The sequence below is a fragment of the Eleutherodactylus coqui genome, chromosome 11 (genome assembly GCF_035609145.1).
Source record: "Eleutherodactylus coqui strain aEleCoq1 chromosome 11, aEleCoq1.hap1, whole genome shotgun sequence".
Lineage (NCBI taxonomy): Eukaryota > Metazoa > Chordata > Amphibia > Anura > Eleutherodactylidae > Eleutherodactylus > Eleutherodactylus coqui.
The window spans coordinates 56,323,278-56,343,552 of NC_089847.1; the positions used below are offsets into that span (position 1 = coordinate 56,323,278).

The 20,275-nt window shown below is 42.4% G+C and overlaps 20 non-coding genes across 20 annotated transcripts; 12 read left to right on the forward strand and 8 right to left on the reverse strand.

Moving 5' to 3' along the window:
• The first annotated feature begins 605 nt into the window (after positions 1–605).
• TRNAS-GCU (transfer RNA serine (anticodon GCU)) lies at positions 606–687 on the forward strand. Its single transcript has one exon. It is a non-coding gene; the product is annotated as a tRNA-Ser (tRNA).
• Positions 688–1,726: 1,039 nt separating this feature from the next.
• On the forward strand, positions 1,727–1,808 carry TRNAS-GCU (transfer RNA serine (anticodon GCU)). The gene has a single exon. It is a non-coding gene; the product is annotated as a tRNA-Ser (tRNA).
• A 356-nt stretch (positions 1,809–2,164) lies between these two features.
• On the reverse strand, positions 2,165–2,238 carry TRNAT-AGU (transfer RNA threonine (anticodon AGU)). Its single transcript has one exon. It is a non-coding gene; the product is annotated as a tRNA-Thr (tRNA).
• Positions 2,239–2,846: 608 nt separating this feature from the next.
• On the forward strand, positions 2,847–2,928 carry TRNAS-GCU (transfer RNA serine (anticodon GCU)). The gene has a single exon. It is a non-coding gene; the product is annotated as a tRNA-Ser (tRNA).
• A 356-nt stretch (positions 2,929–3,284) lies between these two features.
• TRNAT-AGU (transfer RNA threonine (anticodon AGU)) lies at positions 3,285–3,358 on the reverse strand. The gene has a single exon. It is a non-coding gene; the product is annotated as a tRNA-Thr (tRNA).
• A 2,858-nt stretch (positions 3,359–6,216) lies between these two features.
• Positions 6,217–6,298, forward strand: TRNAS-GCU (transfer RNA serine (anticodon GCU)). The gene has a single exon. It is a non-coding gene; the product is annotated as a tRNA-Ser (tRNA).
• A 356-nt stretch (positions 6,299–6,654) lies between these two features.
• On the reverse strand, positions 6,655–6,728 carry TRNAT-AGU (transfer RNA threonine (anticodon AGU)). The gene has a single exon. It is a non-coding gene; the product is annotated as a tRNA-Thr (tRNA).
• Positions 6,729–7,346: 618 nt separating this feature from the next.
• On the forward strand, positions 7,347–7,428 carry TRNAS-GCU (transfer RNA serine (anticodon GCU)). The gene has a single exon. It is a non-coding gene; the product is annotated as a tRNA-Ser (tRNA).
• A 3,278-nt stretch (positions 7,429–10,706) lies between these two features.
• TRNAS-GCU (transfer RNA serine (anticodon GCU)) lies at positions 10,707–10,788 on the forward strand. The gene has a single exon. It is a non-coding gene; the product is annotated as a tRNA-Ser (tRNA).
• A 356-nt stretch (positions 10,789–11,144) lies between these two features.
• On the reverse strand, positions 11,145–11,218 carry TRNAT-AGU (transfer RNA threonine (anticodon AGU)). The gene has a single exon. It is a non-coding gene; the product is annotated as a tRNA-Thr (tRNA).
• Positions 11,219–11,826: 608 nt separating this feature from the next.
• TRNAS-GCU (transfer RNA serine (anticodon GCU)) lies at positions 11,827–11,908 on the forward strand. The gene has a single exon. It is a non-coding gene; the product is annotated as a tRNA-Ser (tRNA).
• A 356-nt stretch (positions 11,909–12,264) lies between these two features.
• Positions 12,265–12,338, reverse strand: TRNAT-AGU (transfer RNA threonine (anticodon AGU)). Its single transcript has one exon. It is a non-coding gene; the product is annotated as a tRNA-Thr (tRNA).
• A 618-nt stretch (positions 12,339–12,956) lies between these two features.
• Positions 12,957–13,038, forward strand: TRNAS-GCU (transfer RNA serine (anticodon GCU)). The gene has a single exon. It is a non-coding gene; the product is annotated as a tRNA-Ser (tRNA).
• A 1,048-nt stretch (positions 13,039–14,086) lies between these two features.
• TRNAS-GCU (transfer RNA serine (anticodon GCU)) lies at positions 14,087–14,168 on the forward strand. The gene has a single exon. It is a non-coding gene; the product is annotated as a tRNA-Ser (tRNA).
• Positions 14,169–15,207: 1,039 nt separating this feature from the next.
• TRNAS-GCU (transfer RNA serine (anticodon GCU)) lies at positions 15,208–15,289 on the forward strand. Its single transcript has one exon. It is a non-coding gene; the product is annotated as a tRNA-Ser (tRNA).
• A 356-nt stretch (positions 15,290–15,645) lies between these two features.
• On the reverse strand, positions 15,646–15,719 carry TRNAT-AGU (transfer RNA threonine (anticodon AGU)). Its single transcript has one exon. It is a non-coding gene; the product is annotated as a tRNA-Thr (tRNA).
• Positions 15,720–16,327: 608 nt separating this feature from the next.
• On the forward strand, positions 16,328–16,409 carry TRNAS-GCU (transfer RNA serine (anticodon GCU)). Its single transcript has one exon. It is a non-coding gene; the product is annotated as a tRNA-Ser (tRNA).
• A 356-nt stretch (positions 16,410–16,765) lies between these two features.
• On the reverse strand, positions 16,766–16,839 carry TRNAT-AGU (transfer RNA threonine (anticodon AGU)). Its single transcript has one exon. It is a non-coding gene; the product is annotated as a tRNA-Thr (tRNA).
• A 608-nt stretch (positions 16,840–17,447) lies between these two features.
• TRNAS-GCU (transfer RNA serine (anticodon GCU)) lies at positions 17,448–17,529 on the forward strand. Its single transcript has one exon. It is a non-coding gene; the product is annotated as a tRNA-Ser (tRNA).
• Positions 17,530–17,885: 356 nt separating this feature from the next.
• On the reverse strand, positions 17,886–17,959 carry TRNAT-AGU (transfer RNA threonine (anticodon AGU)). Its single transcript has one exon. It is a non-coding gene; the product is annotated as a tRNA-Thr (tRNA).
• Between the last annotated feature and the right edge of the window lie 2,316 nt (positions 17,960–20,275).

Sequence of the window (20,275 nt, forward strand, 5' to 3'; positions counted from 1 at the left end):
GTGGAAAACTGTGGAAAACCAGAAAGATGGCAATGATGATCCAGGAGAAGAATTTTTAAATGTAGGATGATTTTGAGGAGTGGTTCTAAGTTTTGCTATTTGTCACAGAGATGGCAAATTAAGTGTGAACAGATCCTATGCAGCATGTAGTTTCAGGTGGCTACCACTATAGAACAGCAAGGAAGTCGAGTCCCATCACATACTTGGCAGCAGCATGCAGTTCTCTGTCATTTTGCATCGTGACAATTCTAAATGAAATCGGCTTGGGACGATCCTTTTTGGAAAAGACATGGATAATTTGTCCATAGGTATGTAATCCATGCATTTGCCTTGCATGAATTGTGGCCTGTTTTACTTTAAAAGTTAGATAGAAGGCAGAATTGACAGATTTAGGGAATGCTAGGGAAATGCCAACATAAATGAGAAGCAGAGAGGACTGAATGTTTAGTATTTATGCCATTAGCATGGGTCATCACGTTGGATGTAAAACAAGACCTGCTGAGCCAATGTCTGATGTACGGCGCTGTTGCATGTGGAAAGAAAATGAAGCCTAAGAATCATCACGACTGTTTTCCAAATGTGGGTTCGGTAAAGGTACTTTTGTTGACGGGGTGGCCGAGTGGTTAAGGCGATGGACTGCTAATCCATTGTGCTCTGCACGCATGGGTTCGAATCCCATCCTCGTCGTATGATTCCTTTTTGGAAAATTCTCTATGCTCAAGCACAAGCAATGCCCCGAGGAAGAAAATTTACCATCACCGTTCAAGAAGGATGCTATTGAAGTCTCTAAACATATTTACAGGCATTATGTAGCGTATCAGTCAGGCAATAGTGAATCGGCACCTCTAATTTATCGTGCCTTATGCCATCCTACATTTTGCAAAACGTTGCAACCATCTACTTGTTAAAACTAAACCAGAGCTGACTCTTTGCCACTCGGGTGGAGTATTCTACGGATGTGGGACGAGCATCTTTAATGTCATTGGCTAGTGAACATCTCCCTTTTGGAAAAAAGAGCTGATTATTGACCAGAATAAGAGAACAAGGCACTGCTGAGAGTTGAACTGAGGATCTCCCGTTTACTAGACAGGCGTTTTAACCAACTAAGCCACAGCGCCCATGAGCAAAGCTGTGGAAAACCAGAAAGATGGCAAGGATGATCCAGGAGAAGAATTTTTAAATGTAGGATGATTTTGAGGAGTGGTTCTAAGTTTTGCTATTTGTCACAGAGATGGCAAATTAAGTGTGAACAGATCCTATGCAGCATGTAGTTTCAGGTGGCTACCACTATAGAACAGCAAGGAAGTCGAGTCCCATCACATACTTGGCAGCAGCATGCAGTTCTCTGTCATTTTGCATCGTGACAATTCTAAATGAAATCGGCTTGGGACGATCCTTTTTGGAAAAGACATGGATAATTTGTCCATAGGTATGTAATCCATGCATTTGCCTTGCATGAATTGTGGCCTGTTTTACTTTAAAAGTTAGATAGAAGGCAGAATTGACAGATTTAGGGAATGCTAGGGAAATGCCAACATAAATGAGAAGCAGAGAGGACTGAATGTTTAGTATTTATGCCATTAGCATGGGTCATCACGTTGGATGTAAAACAAGACCTGCTGAGCCAATGTCTGATGTACGGCGCTGTTGCATGTGGAAAGAAAATGAAGCCTAAGAATCATCACGACTGTTTTCCAAATGTGGGTTCGGTAAAGGTACTTTTGTTGACGGGGTGGCCGAGTGGTTAAGGCGATGGACTGCTAATCCATTGTGCTCTGCACGCATGGGTTCGAATCCCATCCTCGTCGTATGATTTCTTTTTGGAAAATTCTCTATGCTCAGCGCAAGCAATGCCCCGAGGAAGAAAATTTACCATCACCGTTCAAGAAGGATGCTATTGAAGTCTCTAAACATATTTACAGGCATTATGTAGCGTATCAGTCAGGCAATAGTGAATCGGCACCTCTAATTTATCGTGCCTTATGCCATCCTACATTTTGCAAAACGTTGCAACCATCTACTTGTTAAAACTAAACCAGAGCTGACTCTTTGCCACTCGGGTGGAGTATTCTAGGGATGTGGGACGAGCATCTTTAATGTCATTGGCTAGTGAACATCTCCCTTTTGGAAAAAAGTGCTGATTATTGAGCAGAATAAGAGAACAAGGCACTGCTGAGAGTTGAACTCAGGATCTCCTGTTTACTAGACAGGCGCTTTAACCAACTAAGCCACAGCGCCCATGAGCAAAACTGTGGAAAACCAGAAAGATGGCAAGGATGATCCAGGAGAAGAATTTTTAAATGTAGGATGATTTTGAGGAGTGGTTCTAAGTTTTGCTATTTGTCACAGAGATGGCAAATTAAGTGTGAACAGATCCTATGCAGCATGTAGTTTCAGGTGGCTACCACTATAGAACAGCAAGGAAGTCGAGTCCCATCACATACTTGGCAGCAGCATGCAGTTCTCTGTCATTTTGCATCGTGACAATTCTAAATGAAATCGGCTTGGGACGATCCTTTTTGGAAAAGACATGGATAATTTCTCCATAGGTATGTAATCCATGCATTTGCCTTGCATGAATTGTGGCCTGTTTTACTTTAAAAGTTAGATAGAAGGCAGAATTGACAGATTTAGGGAATGCTAGGGAAATGCCAACATAAATGAGAAGCAGAGAGGACTGAATGTTTAGTATTTATGCCATTAGCATGGGTCATCACGTTGGATGTAAAACAAGACCTGCTGAGCCAATGTCTGATGTACGGCGCTGTTGCATGTGGAAAGAAAATGAAGCCTAAGAATCATCACGACTGTTTTCCAAATGTGGGTTCGGTAAAAGTACTTTTGTTGACGGGGTGGCCGAGTGGTTAAGGCGATGGACTGCTAATCCATTGTGCTCTGCACGCATGGGTTCGAATCCCATCCTCGTCGTATGATTTCCTTTTGGAAAATTCTCTATGCTCAGCGCAAGCAATGCCCCGAGGAAGAAAATTTACCATCACCGTTCAAGAAGGATGCTATTGAAGTCTCTAAACATATTTACAGGCATTATGTAGCGTATCAGTCAGGCAATAGTGAATCGGCACCTCTAATTTATCGTGCCTTATGCCATCCTACATTTTGCAAAACGTTGCAACCATCTACTTGTTAAAACTAAACCAGAGCTGACTCTTTGCCACTCGGGTGGAGTATTCTAGGGATGTGGGACGAGCATCTTTAATGTCATTGGCTAGTGAACATCTCCCTTTTGGAAAAAAGTGCTGATTATTGAGCAGAATAAGAGAACAAGGCACTGCTGAGAGTTGAACTCAGGATCTCCTGTTTACTAGACAGGCGCTTTAACCAACTAAGCCACAGCGCCCATGAGCAAAACTGTGGAAAACTGTGGAAAACCAGAAAGATGGCAATGATGATCCAGGAGAAGAATTTTTAAATGTAGGATGATTTTGAGGAGTGGTTCTAAGTTTTGCTATTTGTCACAGAGATGGCAAATTAAGTGTGAACAGATCCTATGCAGCATGTAGTTTCAGGTGGCTACCACTATAGAACAGCAAGGAAGTCGAGTCCCATCACATACTTGGCAGCAGCATGCAGTTCTCTGTCATTTTGCATCGTGACAATTCTAAATGAAATCGGCTTGGGACGATCCTTTTTGGAAAAGACATGGATAATTTGTCCATAGGTATGTAATCCATGCATTTGCCTTGCATGAATTGTGGCCTGTTTTACTTTAAAAGTTAGATAGAAGGCAGAATTGACAGATTTAGGGAATGCTAGGGAAATGCCAACATAAATGAGAAGCAGAGAGGACTGAATGTTTAGTATTTATGCCATTAGCATGGGTCATCACGTTGGATGTAAAACAAGACCTGCTGAGCCAATGTCTGATGTACGGCGCTGTTGCATGTGGAAAGAAAATGAAGCCTAAGAATCATCACGACTGTTTTCCAAATGTGGGTTCGGTAAAGGTACTTTTGTTGACGGGGTGGCCGAGTGGTTAAGGCGATGGACTGCTAATCCATTGTGCTCTGCACGCATGGGATCAAATCCCATCCTCGTCGTATGATTTCTTTTTGGAAAATTCTCTATGCTCAGCGCAAGCAATGCCCCGAGGAAGAAGATTTACCATCACCGTTCAAGAAGGATGCTATTGAAGTCTCTAAACATATTTACAGGCATTATGTAGCGTATCAGTCAGGCAATAGTGAATTGGCACCTCTAATTTATCGTGCCTTATGCCATCCTACATTTTGCAAAACGTTGCAACCATCTACTTGTTAAAACTAAACCAGAGCTGACTCTTTGCCACTCGGGTGGAGTATTCTAGGGATGTGGGACGAGCATCTTTAATGTCATTGGCTAGTGAACATCTCCCTTTTGGAAAAAAGTGCTGATTATTGAGCAGAATAAGAGAACAAGGCACTGCTGAGAGTTGAACTCAGGATCTCCTGTTTACTAGACAGGCCCTTTAACCAACTAAGCCACAGCACCCATGAGCAAAACTGTGGAAAACCAGAAAGATGGCAAGGATGATCCAGGAGAAGAATTTTTAAATGTAGGATGATTTTGAGGAGTGGTTCTAAGTTTTGCTATTTGTCACAGAGATGGCAAATTAAGTGTGAACAGATCCTATGCAGCATGTAGTTTCAGGTGGCTACCACTATAGAACAGCAAGGAAGTCGAGTCCCATGACATACTTGGCAGCAGCATGCAGTTCTCTGTCATTTTGCATCGTGACAATTCTAAATGAAATCGGCTTGGGACGATCCTTTTTGGAAAAGACATGGATAATTTGTCCATAGGTATGTAATCCATGCATTTGCCTTGCATGAATTGTGGCCTGTTTTACTTTAAAAGTTAGATAGAAGGCAGAATTGACAGATTTAGGGAATGCTAGGGAAATGCCAACATAAATGAGAAGCAGAGAGGACTGAATGTTTAGTATTTATGCGATTAGCATGGGTCATCACGTTGGATGTAAAACAAGACCTGCTGAGCCAATGTCTGATGTACGGCGCTGTTGCATGTGGAAAGAAAATGAAGCCTAAGAATCATCACGACTGTTTTCCAAATGTGGGTTCGGTAAAAGTACTTTTGTTGACGGGGTGGCCGAGTGGTTAAGGCGATGGACTGCTAATCCATTGTGCTCTGCTTGCATGGGTTCGAATCCCATCCTCGTCGTATGATTCCTTTTTGGAAAATTCTCTATGCTCAGCGCAAGCAATGCCCCGAGGAAGAAAATTTACCATCACCATTCAAGAAGGATGCTATTGAAGTCTCTAAACATATTTACAGGCATTATGTAGCGTATCAGTCAGGCAATAGTGAATCGGCACCTCTAATTTATCGTGCCTTATGCCATCCTACATTTTGCAAAACGTTGCAACCATCTACTTGTTAAAACTAAACCAGAGCTGACTCTTTGCCACTCGGGTGGAGTATTCTACGGATGTGGGACGAGCATCTTTAATGTCATTGGCTAGTGAACATCTCCCTTTTGGAAAAAAGAGCTGATTATTGACCAGAATAAGAGAACAAGGCACTGCTGAGAGTTGAACTGAGGATCTCCCGTTTACTAGACAGGCGTTTTAACCAACTAAGCCACAGCACCCATGAGCAAAGCTGTGGAAAACCAGAAAGATGGCAAGGATGATCCAGGAGAAGAATTTTTAAATGTAGGATGATTTTGAGGAGTGGTTCTAAGTTTTGCTATTTGTCACAGAGATGGCAAATTAAGTGTGAACAGATCCTATGCAGCATGTAGTTTCAGGTGGCTACCACTATAGAACAGCAAGGAAGTCGAGTCCCATGACATACTTGGCAGCAGCATGCAGTTCTCTGTCATTTTGCATCGTGACAATTCTAAATGAAATCGGCTTGGGACGATCCTTTTTGGAAAAGACATGGATAATTTCTCCATAGGTATGTAATCCATGCATTTGCCTTGCATGAATTGTGGCCTGTTTTACTTTAAAAGTTAGATAGAAGGCAGAATTGACAGATTTAGGGAATGCTAGGGAAATGCCAACATAAATGAGAAGCAGAGAGGACTGAATGTTTAGTATTTATGCCAGTAGCATGGGTCATCACGTTGGATGTAAAACAAGACCTGCTGAGCCAATGTCTGATGTACGGCGCTGTTGCATGTGGAAAGAAAATGAAGCCTAAGAATCATCACGACTGTTTTCCAAATGTGGGTTCGGTAAAAGTACTTTTGTTGACGGGGTGGCCGAGTGGTTAAGGCGATGGACTGCTAATCCATTGTGCTCTGCACGCATGGGTTCGAATCCCATCCTCGTCGTATGATTTCCTTTTGGAAAATTCTCTATGCTCAGCGCAAGCAATGCCCCGAGGAAGAAAATTTACCATCACCGTTCAAGAAGGATGCTATTGAAGTCTCTAAACATATTTACAGGCATTATGTAGCGTATCAGTCAGGCAATAGTGAATCGGCACCTCTAATTTATCGTGCCTTATGCCATCCTACATTTTGCAAAACGTTGCAACCATCTACTTGTTAAAACTAAACCAGAGCTGACTCTTTGCCACTCGGGTGGAGTATTCTAGGGATGTGGGACGAGCATCTTTAATGTCATTGGCTAGTGAACATCTCCCTTTTGGAAAAAAGTGCTGATTATTGAGCAGAATAAGAGAACAAGGCACTGCTGAGAGTTGAACTCAGGATCTCCTGTTTACTAGACAGGCGCTTTAACCAACTAAGCCACAGCGCCCATGAGCAAAACTGTGGAAAACTGTGGAAAACCAGAAAGATGGCAATGATGATCCAGGAGAAGAATTTTTAAATGTAGGATGATTTTGAGGAGTGGTTCTAAGTTTTGCTATTTGTCACAGAGATGGCAAATTAAGTGTGAACAGATCCTATGCAGCATGTAGTTTCAGGTGGCTACCACTATAGAACAGCAAGGAAGTCGAGTCCCATCACATACTTGGCAGCAGCATGCAGTTCTCTGTCATTTTGCATCGTGACAATTCTAAATGAAATCGGCTTGGGACGATCCTTTTTGGAAAAGACATGGATAATTTGTCCATAGGTATGTAATCCATGCATTTGCCTTGCATGAATTGTGGCCTGTTTTACTTTAAAAGTTAGATAGAAGGCAGAATTGACAGATTTAGGGAATGCTAGGGAAATGCCAACATAAATGAGAAGCAGAGAGGACTGAATGTTTAGTATTTATGCCATTAGCATGGGTCATCACGTTGGATGTAAAACAAGACCTGCTGAGCCAATGTCTGATGTACGGCGCTGTTGCATGTGGAAAGAAAATGAAGCCTAAGAATCATCACGACTGTTTTCCAAATGTGGGTTCGTTAAAGGTACTTTTGTTGACGGGGTGGCCGAGTGGTTAAGGCGATGGACTGCTAATCCATTGTGCTCTGCACGCATGGGTTCGAATCCCATCCTCGTCGTATGATTCCTTTTTGGAAAATTCTCTATGCTCAGCGCAAGCAATGCCCCGAGGAAGAAAATTTACCATCACCGTTCAAGAAGGATGCTATTGAAGTCTCTAAACATATTTACAGGCATTATGTAGCGTATCAGTCAGGCAATAGTGAATCGGCACCTCTAATTTATCGTGCCTTATGCCATCCTACATTTTGCAAAACGTTGCAACCATCTACTTGTTAAAACTAAACCAGAGCTGACTCTTTGCCACTCGGGTGGAGTATTCTACGGATGTGGGACGAGCATCTTTAATGTCATTGGCTAGTGAACATCTCCCTTTTGGAAAAAAGAGCTGATTATTGACCAGAATAAGAGAACAAGGCACTGCTGAGAGTTGAACTGAGGATCTCCCGTTTACTAGACAGGCGTTTTAACCAACTAAGCCACAGCACCCATGAGCAAAGCTGTGGAAAACCAGAAAGATGGCAAGGATGATCCAGGAGAAGAATTTTTAAATGTAGGATGATTTTGAGGAGTGGTTCTAAGTTTTGCTATTTGTCACAGAGATGGCAAATTAAGTGTGAACAGATCCTATGCAGCATGTAGTTTCAGGTGGCTACCACTATAGAACAGCAAGGAAGTCGAGTCCCATGACATACTTGGCAGCAGCATGCAGTTCTCTGTCATTTTGCATCGTGACAATTCTAAATGAAATCGGCTTGGGACGATCCTTTTTGGAAAAGACATGGATAATTTGTCCATAGGTATGTAATCCATGCATTTGCCTTGCATGAATTGTGGCCTGTTTTACTTTAAAAGTTAGATAGAAGGCAGAATTGACAGATTTAGGGAATGCTAGGGAAATGCCAACATAAATGAGAAGCAGAGAGGACTGAATGTTTAGTATTTATGCCATTAGCATGGGTCATCACGTTGGATGTAAAACAAGACCTGCTGAGCCAATGTCTGATGTACGGCGCTGTTGCATGTGGAAAGAAAATGAAGCCTAAGAATCATCACGACTGTTTTCCAAATGTGGGTTCGGTAAAGGTACTTTTGTTGACGGGGTGGCCGAGTAGTTAAGGCGATGGACTGCTAATCCATTGTGCTCTGCTTGCATGGGTTCGAATCCCATCCTCGTCGTATGATTCCTTTTTGGAAAATTCTCTATGCTCAGCGCAAGCAATGCCCCGAGGAAGAAAATTTACCATCACCGTTCAAGAAGGATGCTATTGAAGTCTCTAAACATATTTACAGGCATTATGTAGCGTATCAGTCAGGCAATAGTGAATCGGCACCTCTAATTTATCGTGCCTTATGCCATCCTACATTTTGCAAAACGTTGCAACCATCTACTTGTTAAAACTAAACCAGAGCTGACTCTTTGCCACTCGGGTGGAGTATTCTACGGATGTGGGACGAGCATCTTTAATGTCATTGGCTAGTGAACATCTCCCTTTTGGAAAAAAGAGCTGATTATTGACCAGAATAAGAGAACAAGGCACTGCTGAGAGTTGAACTGAGGATCTCCCGTTTACTAGACAGGCGTTTTAACCAACTAAGCCACAGCACCCATGAGCAAAGCTGTGGAAAACCAGAAAGATGGCAAGGATGATCCAGGAGAAGAATTTTTAAATGTAGGATGATTTTGAGGAGTGGTTCTAAGTTTTGCTATTTGTCACAGAGATGGCAAATTAAGTGTGAACAGATCCTATGCAGCATGTAGTTTCAGGTGGCTACCACTATAGAACAGCAAGGAAGTCGAGTCCCATGACATACTTGGCAGCAGCATGCAGTTCTCTGTCATTTTGCATCGTGACAATTCTAAATGAAATCGGCTTGGGACGATCCTTTTTGGAAAAGACATGGATAATTTGTCCATAGGTATGTAATCCATGCATTTGCCTTGCATGAATTGTGGCCTGTTTTACTTTAAAAGTTAGATAGAAGGCAGAATTGACAGATTTAGGGAATGCTAGGGAAATGCCAACATAAATGAGAAGCAGAGAGGACTGAATGTTTAGTATTTATGCCATTAGCATGGGTCATCACGTTGGATGTAAAACAAGACCTGCTGAGCCAATGTCTGATGTACGGCGCTGTTGCATGTGGAAAGAAAATGAAGCCTAAGAATCATCACGACTGTTTTCCAAATGTGGGTTCGGTAAAGGTACTTTTGTTGACGGGGTGGCCGAGTAGTTAAGGCGATGGACTGCTAATCCATTGTGCTCTGCTTGCATGGGTTCGAATCCCATCCTCGTCGTATGATTCCTTTTTGGAAAATTCTCTATGCTCAGCGCAAGCAATGCCCCGAGGAAGAAAATTTACCATCACCGTTCAAGAAGGATGCTATTGAAGTCTCTAAACATATTTACAGGCATTATGTAGCGTATCAGTCAGGCAATAGTGAATCGGCACCTCTAATTTATCGTGCCTTATGCCATCCTACATTTTGCAAAACGTTGCAACCATCTACTTGTTAAAACTAAACCAGAGCTGACTCTTTGCCACTCGGGTGGAGTATTCTAGGGATGTGGGACGAGCATCTTTAATGTCATTGGCCAGTGAACATCTCCCTTTTGGAAAAAAAAGCTGATTGTTGAGCAGAATAAGAGAACAAGTCACTGCTGAGAGTTGAACTCAGGATCTCCTGTTTACTAGACAGGCGCTTTAACCAACTAAGCCACAGCGCAAATGAGCAAAACTGTGGAAAACCAGAAAGATGGCAAGGATGATCCAGGAGAAGAATTTTTAAATGTAGGATGATTTTGAGGAGTGGTTCTAAGTTTTGCTATTTGTCACAGAGATGGCAAATTAAGTGTGAACAGATCCTATGCAGCATGTAGTTTCAGGTGGCTACCACTATAGAACAGCACGGAAGTCGAGTCCCATCACATACTTGGCAGCAGCATGCAGTTCTCTGTCATTTTGCATCGTGACAATTCTAAATGAAATCGGCTTGGGACGATCCTTTTTGGAAAAGACATGGATAATTTGTCCATAGGTATGTAATCCATGCATTTGCCTTGCATGAATTGTGGCCTGTTTTACTTTAAAAGTTAGATAGAAGGCAGAATTGACAGATTTAGGGAATGCTAGGGAAATGCCAACATAAATGAGAAGCAGAGAGGACTGAATGTTTAGTATTTATGCCATTAGCATGGGTCATCACGTTGGATGTAAAACAAGACCTGCTGAGCCAATGTCTGATGTACGGCGCTGTTGCATGTGGAAAGAAAATGAAGCCTAAGAATCATCACGACTGTTTTCCAAATGTGGGTTCGGTAAAGGTACTTTTGCTGACGGGGTGGCCGAGTGGTTAAGGCGATGGACTGCTAATCCATTGTGCTCTGCACGCATGGGTTCGAATCCCATCCTCGTCGTATGATTTCTTTTTGGAAAATTCTCTATGCTCAGCGCAAGCAATGCCCCGAGGAAGAAAATTTACCATCACCGTTCAAGAAGGATGCTATTGAAGTCTCTAAACATATTTACAGGCATTATGTAGCGTATCAGTCAGGCAATAGTGAATCGGCACCTCTAATTTATCGTGCCTTATGCCATACTACATTTTGCAAAACGTTGCAACCATCTACTTGTTAAAACTAAACCAGAGCTGACTCTTTGCCACTCGGGTGGAGTATTCTAGGGATGTGGGACGAGCATCTTTAATGTCATTGGCTAGTGAACATCTCCCTTTTGGAAAAAAGTGCTGATTATTGAGCAGAATAAGAGAACAAGGCACTGCTGAGAGTTGAACTCAGGATCTCCTGTTTACTAGACAGGCGCTTTAACCAACTAAGCCACAGCGCCCATGAGCAAAAATGTGGAAAACCAGAAAGATGGCAAGGATGATCCAGGAGAAGAATTTTTAAATGTAGGATGATTTTGAGGAGTGGTTCTAAGTTTTGCTATTTGTCACAGAGATGGCAAATTAAGTGTGAACAGATCCTATGCAGCATGTAGTTTCAGGTGGCTACCACTATAGAACAGCAAGGAAGTCGAGTCCCATCACATACTTGGCAGCAGCATGCAGTTCTCTGTCATTTTGCATCGTGACAATTCTAAATGAAATCGGCTTGGGACGATCCTTTTTGGAAAAGACATGGATAATTTCTCCATAGGTATGTAATCCATGCATTTGCCTTGCATGAATTGTGGCCTGTTTTACTTTAAAAGTTAGATAGAAGGCAGAATTGACATATTTATGGAATGCTAGGGAAATGCCAACATAAATGAGAAGCAGAGAGGACTGAATGTTTAGTATTTATGCCATTAGCATGGGTCATCACGTTGGATGTAAAACAAGACCTGCTGAGCCAATGTCTGATGTACGGCGCTGTTGCATGTGGAAAGAAAATGAAGCCTAAGAATCATCACGACTGTTTTCCAAATGTGGGTTCGGTAAAAGTACTTTTGTTGACGGGGTGGCCGAGTGGTTAAGGCGATGGACTGCTAATCCATTGTGCTCTGCACGCATGGGTTCGAATCCCATCCTCGTCGTATGATTTCCTTTTGGAAAATTCTCTATGCTCAGCGCAAGCAATGCCCCGAGGAAGAAAATTTACCATCACCGTTCAAGAAGGATGCTATTGAAGTCTCTAAACATATTTACAGGCATTATGTAGCGTATCAGTCAGGCAATAGTGAATCGGCACCTCTAATTTATCGTGCCTTATGCCATACTACATTTTGCAAAACGTTGCAACCATCTACTTGTTAAAACTAAACCAGAGCTGACTCTTTGCCACTCGGGTGGAGTATTCTAGGGATGTGGGACGAGCATCTTTAATGTCATTGGCTAGTGAACATCTCCCTTTTGGAAAAAAGTGCTGATTATTGAGCAGAATAAGAGAACAAGGCACTGCTGAGAGTTGAACTCAGGATCTCCTGTTTACTAGACAGGCGCTTTAACCAACTAAGCCACAGCGCCCATGAGCAAAACTGTGGAAAACTGTGGAAAACCAGAAAGATGGCAATGATGATCCAGGAGAAGAATTTTTAAATGTAGGATGATTTTGAGGAGTGGTTCTAAGTTTTGCTATTTGTCACAGAGATGGCAAATTAAGTGTGAACAGATCCTATGCAGCATGTAGTTTCAGGTGGCTACCACTATAGAACAGCAAGGAAGTCGAGTCCCATCACATACTTGGCAGCAGCATGCAGTTCTCTGTCATTTTGCATCGTGACAATTCTAAATGAAATCGGCTTGGGACGATCCTTTTTGGAAAAGACATGGATAATTTCTCCATAGGTATGTAATCCATGCATTTGCCTTGCATGAATTGTGGCCTGTTTTACGTTAAAAGTTAGATAGAAGGCAGAATTGACAGATTTAGGGAATGCTAGGGAAATGCCAACATAAATGAGAAGCAGAGAGGACTGAATGTTTAGTATTTATGCCATTAGCATGGGTCATCACGTTGGATGTAAAACAAGACCTGCTGAGCCAATGTCTGATGTACGGCGCTGTTGCATGTGGAAAGAAAATGAAGCCTAAGAATCATCACGACTGTTTTCCAAATGTGGGTTCGGTAAAAGTACTTTTGTTGACGGGGTGGCCGAGTGGTTAAGGCGATGGACTGCTAATCCATTGTGCTCTGCACGCATGGGTTCGAATCCCATCCTCGTCGTATGATTTCCTTTTGGAAAATTCTCTATGCTCAGCGCAAGCAATGCCCCGAGGAAGAAAATTTACCATCACCGTTCAAGAAGGATGCTATTGAAGTCTCTAAACATATTTACAGGCATTATGTAGCGTATCAGTCAGGCAATAGTGAATCGGCACCTCTAATTTATCGTGCCTTATGCCATCCTACATTTTGCAAAACGTTGCAACCATCTACTTGTTAAAACTAAACCAGAGCTGACTCTTTGCCACTCGGGTGGAGTATTCTAGGGATGTGGGACGAGCATCTTTAATGTCATTGGCTAGTGAACATCTCCCTTTTGGAAAAAAGTGCTGATTATTGAGCAGAATAAGAGAACAAGGCACTGCTGAGAGTTGAACTCAGGATCTCCTGTTTACTAGACAGGCGCTTTAACCAACTAAGCCACAGCACCCATGAGCAAAACTGTGGAAAACTGTGGAAAACCAGAAAGATGGCAATGATGATCCAGGAGAAGAATTTTTAAATGTAGGATGATTTTGAGGAGTGGTTCTAAGTTTTGCTATTTGTCACAGAGATGGCAAATTAAGTGTGAACAGATCCTATGCAGCATGTAGTTTCAGGTGGCTACCACTATAGAACAGCAAGGAAGTCGAGTCCCATCACATACTTGGCAGCAGCATGCAGTTCTCTGTCATTTTGCATCGTGACAATTCTAAATGAAATCGGCTTGGGACGATCCTTTTTGGAAAAGACATGGATAATTTGTCCATAGGTATGTAATCCATGCATTTGCCTTGCATGAATTGTGGCCTGTTTTACTTTAAAAGTTAGATAGAAGGCAGAATTGACAGATTTAGGGAATGCTAGGGAAATGCCAACATAAATGAGAAGCAGAGAGGACTGAATGTTTAGTATTTATGCCATTAGCATGGGTCATCACGTTGGATGTAAAACAAGACCTGCTGAGCCAATGTCTGATGTACGGCGCTGTTGCATGTGGAAAGAAAATGAAGCCTAAGAATCATCACGACTGTTTTCCAAATGTGGGTTCGGTAAAGGTACTTTTGTTGACGGGGTGGCCGAGTGGTTAAGGCGATGGACTGCTAATCCATTGTGCTCTGCACGCATGGGTTCGAATCCCATCCTCGTCGTATGATTCCTTTTTGGAAAATTCTCTATGCTCAAGCACAAGCAATGCCCCGAGGAAGAAAATTTACCATCACCGTTCAAGAAGGATGCTATTGAAGTCTCTAAACATATTTACAGGCATTATGTAGCGTATCAGTCAGGCAATAGTGAATCGGCACCTCTAATTTATCGTGCCTTATGCCATCCTACATTTTGCAAAACGTTGCAACCATCTACTTGTTAAAACTAAACCAGAGCTGACTCTTTGCCACTCGGGTGGAGTATTCTACGGATGTGGGACGAGCATCTTTAATGTCATTGGCTAGTGAACATCTCCCTTTTGGAAAAAAGAGCTGATTATTGACCAGAATAAGAGAACAAGGCACTGCTGAGAGTTGAACTGAGGATCTCCCGTTTACTAGACAGGCGTTTTAACCAACTAAGCCACAGCGCCCATGAGCAAAGCTGTGGAAAACCAGAAAGATGGCAAGGATGATCCAGGAGAAGAATTTTTAAATGTAGGATGATTTTGAGGAGTGGTTCTAAGTTTTGCTATTTGTCACAGAGATGGCAAATTAAGTGTGAACAGATCCTATGCAGCATGTAGTTTCAGGTGGCTACCACTATAGAACAGCAAGGAAGTCGAGTCCCATCACATACTTGGCAGCAGCATGCAGTTCTCTGTCATTTTGCATCGTGACAATTCTAAATGAAATCGGCTTGGGACGATCCTTTTTGGAAAAGACATGGATAATTTGTCCATAGGTATGTAATCCATGCATTTGCCTTGCATGAATTGTGGCCTGTTTTACTTTAAAAGTTAGATAGAAGGCAGAATTGACAGATTTAGGGAATGCTAGGGAAATGCCAACATAAATGAGAAGCAGAGAGGACTGAATGTTTAGTATTTATGCCATTAGCATGGGTCATCACGTTGGATGTAAAACAAGACCTGCTGAGCCAATGTCTGATGTACGGCGCTGTTGCATGTGGAAAGAAAATGAAGCCTAAGAATCATCACGACTGTTTTCCAAATGTGGGTTCGGTAAAGGTACTTTTGTTGACGGGGTGGCCGAGTGGTTAAGGCGATGGACTGCTAATCCATTGTGCTCTGCACGCATGGGTTCGAATCCCATCCTCGTCGTATGATTTCTTTTTGGAAAATTCTCTATGCTCAGCGCAAGCAATGCCCCGAGGAAGAAAATTTACCATCACCGTTCAAGAAGGATGCTATTGAAGTCTCTAAACATATTTACAGGCATTATGTAGCGTATCAGTCAGGCAATAGTGAATCGGCACCTCTAATTTATCGTGCCTTATGCCATCCTACATTTTGCAAAACGTTGCAACCATCTACTTGTTAAAACTAAACCAGAGCTGACTCTTTGCCACTCGGGTGGAGTATTCTAGGGATGTGGGACGAGCATCTTTAATGTCATTGGCTAGTGAACATCTCCCTTTTGGAAAAAAGTGCTGATTATTGAGCAGAATAAGAGAACAAGGCACTGCTGAGAGTTGAACTCAGGATCTCCTGTTTACTAGACAGGCGCTTTAACCAACTAAGCCACAGCGCCCATGAGCAAAACTGTGGAAAACCAGAAAGATGGCAAGGATGATCCAGGAGAAGAATTTTTAAATGTAGGATGATTTTGAGGAGTGGTTCTAAGTTTTGCTATTTGTCACAGAGATGGCAAATTAAGTGTGAACAGATCCTATGCAGCATGTAGTTTCAGGTGGCTACCACTATAGAACAGCAAGGAAGTCGAGTCCCATCACATACTTGGCAGCAGCATGCAGTTCTCTGTCATTTTGCATCGTGACAATTCTAAATGAAATCGGCTTGGGACGATCCTTTTTGGAAAAGACATGGATAATTTCTCCATAGGTATGTAATCCATGCATTTGCCTTGCATGAATTGTGGCCTGTTTTACTTTAAAAGTTAGATAGAAGGCAGAATTGACAGATTTAGGGAATGCTAGGGAAATGCCAACATAAATGAGAAGCAGAGAGGACTGAATGTTTAGTATTTATGCCATTAGCATGGGTCATCACGTTGGATGTAAAACAAGACCTGCTGAGCCAATGTCTGATGTACGGCGCTGTTGCATGTGGAAAGAAAATGAAGCCTAAGAATCATCACGACTGTTTTCCAAATGTGGGTTCGGTAAAAGTACTTTTGTTGACGGGGTGGCCGAGTGGTTAAGGCGATGGACTGCTAATCCATTGTGCTCTGCACGCATGGGTTCGAATCCCATCCTCGTCGTATGATTTCCTTTTGGAAAATTCTCTATGCTCAGCGCAAGCAATGCCCCGAGGAAGAAAATTTACCATCACCGTTCAAGAAGGATGCTATTGAAGTCTCTAAACATATTTACAGGCATTATGTAGCGTATCAGTCAGGCAATAGTGAATCGGCACCTCTAATTTATCGTGCCTTATGCCATCCTACATTTTGCAAAACGTTGCAACCATCTACTTGTTAAAACTAAACCAGAGCTGACTCTTTGCCACTCGGGTGGAGTATTCTAGGGATGTGGGACGAGCATCTTTAATGTCATTGGCTAGTGAACATCTCCCTTTTGGAAAAAAGTGCTGATTATTGAGCAGAATAAGAGAACAAGGCACTGCTGAGAGTTGAACTCAGGATCTCCTGTTTACTAGACAGGCGCTTTAACCAACTAAGCCACAGCGCCCATGAGCAAAACTGTGGAAAACCAGAAAGATGGCAAGGATGATCCAGGAGAAGAATTTTTAAATGTAGGATGATTTTGAGGAGTGGTTCTAAGTTTTGCTATTTGTCACAGAGATGGCAAATTAAGTGTGAACAGATCCTATGCAGCATGTAGTTTCAGGTGGCTACCACTATAGAACAGCAAGGAAGTCGAGTCCCATCACATACTTGGCAGCAGCATGCAGTTCTCTGTCATTTTGCATCGTGACAATTCTAAATGAAATCGGCTTGGGACGATCCTTTTTGGAAAAGACATGGATAATTTCTCCATAGGTATGTAATCCATGCATTTGCCTTGCATGAATTGTGGCCTGTTTTACTTTAAAAGTTAGATAGAAGGCAGAATTGACAGATTTAGGGAATGCTAGGGAAATGCCAACATAAATGAGAAGCAGAGAGGACTGAATGTTTAGTATTTATGCCATTAGCATGGGTCATCACGTTGGATGTAAAACAAGACCTGCTGAGCCAATGTCTGATGTACGGCGCTGTTGCATGTGGAAAGAAAATGAAGCCTAAGAATCATCACGACTGTTTTCCAAATGTGGGTTCGGTAAAAGTACTTTTGTTGACGGGGTGGCCGAGTGGTTAAGGCGATGGACTGCTAATCCATTGTGCTCTGCACGCATGGGTTCGAATCCCATCCTCGTCGTATGATTTCCTTTTGGAAAATTCTCTATGCTCAGCGCAAGCAATGCCCCGAGGAAGAAAATTTACCATCACCGTTCAAGAAGGATGCTATTGAAGTCTCTAAACATATTTACAGGCATTATGTAGCGTATCAGTCAGGCAATAGTGAATCGGCACCTCTAATTTATCGTGCCTTATGCCATCCTACATTTTGCAAAACGTTGCAACCATCTACTTGTTAAAACTAAACCAGAGCTGACTCTTTGCCACTCGGGTGGAGTATTCTAGGGATGTGGGACGAGCATCTTTAATGTCATTGGCTAGTGAACATCTCCCTTTTGGAAAAAAGTGCTGATTATTGAGCAGAATAAGAGAACAAGGCACTGCTGAGAGTTGAACTCAGGATCTCCTGTTTACTAGACAGGCGCTTTAACCAACTAAGCCACAGCGCCCATGAGCAAAACTGTGGAAAACTGTGGAAAACCAGAAAGATGGCAATGATGATCCAGGAGAAGAATTTTTAAATGTAGGATGATTTTGAGGAGTGGTTCTAAGTTTTGCTATTTGTCACAGAGATGGCAAATTAAGTGTGAACAGATCCTATGCAGCATGTAGTTTCAGGTGGCTACCACTATAGAACAGCAAGGAAGTCGAGTCCCATCACATACTTGGCAGCAGCATGCAGTTCTCTGTCATTTTGCATCGTGACAATTCTAAATGAAATCGGCTTGGGACGATCCTTTTTGGAAAAGACATGGATAATTTGTCCATAGGTATGTAATCCATGCATTTGCCTTGCATGAATTGTGGCCTGTTTTACTTTAAAAGTTAGATAGAAGGCAGAATTGACAGATTTAGGGAATGCTAGGGAAATGCCAACATAAATGAGAAGCAGAGAGGACTGAATGTTTAGTATTTATGCCATTAGCATGGGTCATCACGTTGGATGTAAAACAAGACCTGCTGAGCCAATGTCTGATGTACGGCGCTGTTGCATGTGGAAAGAAAATGAAGCCTAAGAATCATCACGACTGTTTTCCAAATGTGGGTTCGGTAAAGGTACTTTTGTTGACGGGGTGGCCGAGTGGTTAAGGCGATGGACTGCTAATCCATTGTGCTCTGCACGCATGGGATCAAATCCCATCCTCGTCGTATGATTTCTTTTTGGAAAATTCTCTATGCTCAGCGCAAGCAATGCCCCGAGGAAGAAGATTTACCATCACCGTTCAAGAAGGATGCTATTGAAGTCTCTAAACATATTTACAGGCATTATGTAGCGTATCAGTCAGGCAATAGTGAATTGGCACCTCTAATTTATCGTGCCTTATGCCATCCTACATTTTGCAAAACGTTGCAACCATCTACTTGTTAAAACTAAACCAGAGCTGACTCTTTGCCACTCGGGTGGAGTATTCTAGGGATGTGGGACGAGCATCTTTAATGTCATTGGCTAGTGAACATCTCCCTTTTGGAAAAAAGTGCTGATTATTGAGCAGAATAAGAGAACAAGGCACTGCTGAGAGTTGAACTCAGGATCTCCTGTTTACTAGACAGGCCCTTTAACCAACTAAGCCACAGCACCCATGAGCAAAACTGTGGAAAACCAGAAAGATGGCAAGGATGATCCAGGAGAAGAATTTTTAAATGTAGGATGATTTTGAGGAGTGGTTCTAAGTTTTGCTATTTGTCACAGAGATGGCAAATTAAGTGTGAACAGATCCTATGCAGCATGTAGTTTCAGGTGGCTACCACTATAGAACAGCAAGGAAGTCGAGTCCCATGACATACTTGGCAGCAGCATGCAGTTCTCTGTCATTTTGCATCGTGACAATTCTAAATGAAATCGGCTTGGGACGATCCTTTTTGGAAAAGACATGGATAATTTGTCCATAGGTATGTAATCCATGCATTTGCCTTGCATGAATTGTGGCCTGTTTTACTTTAAAAGTTAGATAGAAGGCAGAATTGACAGATTTAGGGAATGCTAGGGAAATGCCAACATAAATGAGAAGCAGAGAGGACTGAATGTTTAGTATTTATGCGATTAGCATGGGTCATCACGTTGGATGTAAAACAAGACCTGCTGAGCCAATGTCTGATGTACGGCGCTGTTGCATGTGGAAAGAAAATGAAGCCTAAGAATCATCACGACTGTTTTCCAAATGTGGGTTCGGTAAAGGTACTTTTGTTGACGGGGTGGCAGAGTAGTTAAGGCGATGGACTGCTAATCCATTGTGCTCTGCTTGCATGGGTTCGAATCCCATCCTCGTCGTATGATTCCTTTTTGGAAAATTCTCTATGCTCAGCGCAAGCAATGCCCCGAGGAAGAAAATTTACCATCACCATTCAAGAAGGATGCTATTGAAGTCTCTAAACATATTTACAGGCATTATGTAGCGTATCAGTCAGGCAATAGTGAATCGGCACCTCTAATTTATCGTGCCTTATGCCATCCTACATTTTGCAAAACGTTGCAACCATCTACTTGTTAAAACTAAACCAGAGCTGACTCTTTGCCACTCGGGTGGAGTATTCTACGGATGTGGGACGAGCATCTTTAATGTCATTGGCTAGTGAACATCTCCCTTTTGGAAAAAAGAGCTGATTATTGACCAGAATAAGAGAACAAGGCACTGCTGAGAGTTGAACTGAGGATCTCCCGTTTACTAGACAGGCGCTTTAACCAACTAAGCCACAGCACCCATGAGCAAAGCTGTGGAAAACCAGAAAGATGGCAAGGATGATCCAGGAGAAGAATTTTTAAATGT